Genomic DNA, 4,796 nt, shown 5'->3' with positions numbered 1-4,796 from the left:
ATCCCTTCAGCATCCTCACAGCCTCTGCTGGACCCGCTCCAGGAGCTCTTGTCCCTCCTGTCCTGAGGAGCCCAGAGCTGGCCCCAGCACTGCAGTTCTGCCTCACCATGGCAGCAGAGGGGCAGGATCCCCTCCCTGACCTGCTGACAGTGCTCTTCCTGATGCACCCCAGGGTTCTGTCGGCCTTCTTGGCCCCCTGAGCATGCTACCGGCTCAGTCCCTCAGCACAAGGGCAGCAGTGGCCTCACACTCTTCTGACCTGAAATGTTTTAGCTGAAACAGCACTTGTAGGCCTGAACTTCCCACAGAGACTCACAGAATCATCAGCGTTAGAAGAGACCTTTAAGGTCATCAAGTCCAGCTGTCAACAGTGTTGCTGAAGCACACAACAAATGAGGAGGGGGAAGGAAAGACTTCTATTCTCCATAATCTGCAAGCTGAAATTAACATTGGAAACAATGTGGGAAAAAATATGTCAGTAAGGAATAAATACATGAACCTACTCTCTGTCAGTGTGAAGCAATTCCCCCTTGTCCTGGCCCTTGTAAATAGTCTCTCTCCATCTTTCTTGTCAACTCCTTCCAGGTACCGGAAGGCCACTGGAAGGTGACAGTTAAGTCACCCTGAAGCTTCTTTCTTCCAGGCTAAACAATCCCAATTCCCATAGCCTTTCCTCACAGCAGAGGAAATCATTTTGGTGGTCTTGTTTGGGCTCGCTCCAACAGGTCTATCCTGTGTTGGGAACCTGGAGCTGGACACAGTGCTCTGGGCGGGGTCATCTCAGCACAGAGCTGGGACAGAGCAGTAACCTTGCATCTGAATACATCATTCTCTCACTGCTCAATATTTACACTTTTCCCATCATTTACACCATGTGGTGCTGCCTCTCGTACCGACTTGGTGACTTGATTTTTGCTTCAGCTTGTCTTTTTTGGACCGAGTTCAGTGTCCGTTCGACCACATGGGCCAACCTGAAGGAATGAAGCAGAGGAGGCTGGCTAGTGCAAGTTGTGTCATTTGAGTCTGAAAGTGACCCCGAGGACAAAATGAAAGATCATGTTTCATAAATAAATCCCCTGCATTTTTTCAGGTTGAATCGAGAACCTGTTCAAGGAAACGATTTTCAGGGCCCCACGTGTTCAAACAGAAGCCTCTCAAGGCTGCAGAATGGATTTCCTGGTTTCAGTGCAATCAGAGCTGGGCAGGAAGCCATGGCCAAACCTCTGGTGGAATCCTGTGCAGCACCTCAGGCAGGCACTGCAGCAGGGCCCAGAGCTCAGCTCCATCCCTCCAGGCTCTCAGCTGCAGAGCAAGAGCAAACTGGTTCAGAAGTGGACAAACAAGGGCTGCTCCTGCCTGCCTGGTGCCTGTCCTGAGCTAAAACAGGCTGAGTTTGCACTCTGAGATTGTGTCTCCTGGATCAGTGCACAAACGCAGCTCTTAGAAGCTGCATCTCTCAGGGCATGTTGTCCAGGACTCTCCCCAGGCCCTTCACATTGTCTGTGTGACTGGGAGCCTTGTCCTTCTGCTCCTGATATAGCTTAGGGCACCCTGCACTTAATTGTGGCCTTCCAGTACCTGAAGGAAAGGTACTACAAGAAAGATGGAGATTATTTTCAAGGGCTGGAGTGATAGGACAAGGGGGAATGGCTTCCCGCTGACACAGGGCAGAGCTAGATTGGATATTAAGAGGAAATTCTTCCCTATGAGGGTGGGGAGGCCCTGGCACAGGTTGCCCAGCGAAGCTGTGGCTGTCCCTGGATCTCTGGAAGTGTCCAAGGCCAGGTTGGACAGGGCTTGGAGCACCCTGGGCTAGGGGAAGGTGTCCCTGCCCATGGCAGGGGGTGGAATAAGATGAGCTTTAAAGTCCCTTCCAACTCAAAGCATTCCAGGATCCTATGATGATTCAATGATCTCTGAGGAGACCCACCAAGCAGCATATAACTGCACATACACCTCAAACTTATCTCTATTCTTCCCATAGTTTTCAATCCATTCGTTCCTTACAGAGGACTCGAATAACCCAAGTTTTGAAAGCAGAAGCACCTTAAGCCATTGCCAGTTCCCCTTCACCAACCCCTCATTCCCAACCCCTGTTTGCAGCCAGGCCATTCTCCACAGTGTCCCACAGCAGCCGTGGAAACAGCCTACACTGACTTAAGCAGCAAAAGCCAAACCTGACAGGAATGCTTCCCTGCCTCCCACGGAGCTATTTGGAATTTTTCTGTCAGTTTCCTCCATCGCTCTTCTCCCAGGGATTATTCCAGGGCCTCCTCCTCCCTCCTTTTGGCCTTGGACAAACAAATTGTTGGTTTTCCACTTTTTTTGCTGGAGAGGATCACCTCCAGGGGCTTTCTCCCAGGCAGAAAGATAACATACAGCCTGACTATAAGGTAACCACCAAAGTGCAAAGAGCACTCTGGCTCATTTCCCCAGGGCAGCAATGTTATTGCTTAAAATAAAATGCTTGAAATAAAATAAGTGTTCACCTGCACTGTTATCACTTAAAATAAAAAGTGATTCTTTATTTTTCAGTCCACTTTAGCACAGTGGTGGACCTTAGGCAAAGTCACTGGGCTGTTGTTCTGCGCAACTGTGAGTGCCCTTCTGAGCTTGACAGGTTGGATCTGTACAAATAGGAGTTTCCAGGGCTGCCTCCCCATGACTTTGGTGTTTGCATGTGGACAGAACAGGGCAAATTTGAAGGCAGAAGCCTGATTTGGGGTATTTTGGCTGGAGAGGAAGTGACATTTTCCAGCTTTCTGCAGTTTCTCTTTGGCAGAGTGGACTCAGTGACTGTCTTGTTTGGTCTTGTCTGAATCCAATCCACTTCCACAGCCACCCCAAAAGACCTGAGAGGTTCACTTGGGGTAGAGCTGAGTTCTGAGTCTTGGACAGCGGGTAACAGGCAGCCCTGGGTATTTTCAAGAGAATCTGATGGGTGTTGTTGCCAGTGTTATTTAAGCTGTTCAATGCCAATATGAATTTCCAAGCAGAGCCATACCTTGGGGCAGATGTATGAGGAAAACTGTGGTGGGGCAACCTGCCTGTCCACAAAGCCTTCCTTTGCCTTTTCTCACTCCTCTTGAATATCTTCCAGACACAGGAGCAAAGGATACCAGAGCCTTTGCAGTCTTTCCCTTGTTTTTCAGGGCTTTTCCTCTGAATTGTGGTGTGTTTTGCTTCCTTCTGAGTTTCTGCACTGTTGGAATAAATCTGTCCATTAGGATAGTGTGCCCACAAGTTTCTCTTCCCTGCACTCCCTTCTTGCCTCTTGGAGAGTTCTTCAATGTCCCCCCAAAACTTCCAGTTTTGGCCTCAGTTTCCCCCACACAACATTTTTGAGGGCTTGACATTGCTGCTGATTGCTCTGGTCTGTTTCTTATGAAATTCTATTTCAAACCTTTTGTTGCATATGGCAAGGAAGGTAACTTCAATTTAAGGGGGAGCCCCAAGTCAATCTCCCCTTAATTTTGTTCCATGAGATTTGTAGTAAGTCTTCTCTTCAAAGAAGTAGATTTCTCATAGAGATCAACTCATAGTATCTTTTTTGTCATTAATAGGTTATGAACTGCAACCTACCATTTTATTAATTACACAGCATCTGGAAGGATTTGGTCCCCAGAGGAGGTGGGTAGACCAGACACATTGTTAACCCAGTAAATAAACCCCAGCCCTCAGCCAGCAATGCAGCCAAAATTCCCAGGAGTGAAGCTGCCCTGGTCTCCAGAGGGAAAGCCTCATAATCCCAAATCTGTTTTTACATCATTTGATAGCCTCTGTCACCATACAAACTCAGCATTTCACAGACCTTGGATGTGTTTATCCTCAAAACACTGATTTAGCCTGCTCTGAGAGGAAAGCAAGGACCACTCCCACTTAACAGATAGTCAGAGGAGCAAAGAGATTTCCTCAAGGTCGTTTAAGACAAGAATGGAGGGGTGGACCTCATCAGAACCTGCTCCCATCTTTCTTCATTAACACTGATATCTTTAATTGTCCAGGAATATCCTGTGAAGTTCACAGAGGTCTCCTTTTTGTGTGCATAAATTCTCCCCTTGTTTTCACGTACAGATGTGGCTACTGGACATCCCTCTGTCTCTGTGCCAAACCCTGGCTTTTGTGTCTTTGAGGCATCCCATTTTCCTGCTGCTGAGGGTGAAAACCTGGGATCAAGGAAAGAAGAGAGAACAGCACAATAGCTGACTGATGAAACACAAGATTCTCTGCAGGTTTGGTGATTATTTCAATCCAAATGTTGTGAATGTGGGAAATTAGCACTCAAAAGTAATTGAAGAATGTGAAGGAAGAAACAAAGTATGAAGATACCTAAACAATCTTAATTTTGCCCTCTATTCATCCTGATCAGTAATTATGTTATCATGATTAAAGTGTATTTGTTGTCATCCTAGATTATACTACTTAGATTTTTAATTGTTAGTGACAAAAGCCTCATCTTACCCTAATTATAACCTCCTTTCCCCAAATATAGCCCATATGCAAAACTTCCAGAATTTCAACTGTGTAGAGGTTTCATTATTCCCTTGCAAATATCACTCAGAAGAAAGAAAAATAATAAAATAGGCCTCACTTCTTAAAGAAATCCCTTTTAATTCTTATAATTCATAAAGTATCTAATGGATTTCCTTTTAATTCTGTGAGAATAAGTGCTGCACGATCTGAAAAGAAGTACCCTTTCACCCTAAATAAGCTAAACCCCTTGTGGAAGGGAGAGAGCAAGGAGCTGTGCCTCTGCCTCACACCCCCACTGTGCACAGCCCAGCTCAGATCCCAAC

Source organism: Manacus vitellinus, unplaced genomic scaffold (genome assembly GCF_001715985.3).
Source record: "Manacus vitellinus isolate BGI_N305 unplaced genomic scaffold, ASM171598v3 scaffold_68_pilon, whole genome shotgun sequence".
Taxonomy (NCBI): domain Eukaryota; kingdom Metazoa; phylum Chordata; class Aves; order Passeriformes; family Pipridae; genus Manacus; species Manacus vitellinus.
This window is presented reverse-complemented; position numbering follows the sequence as displayed.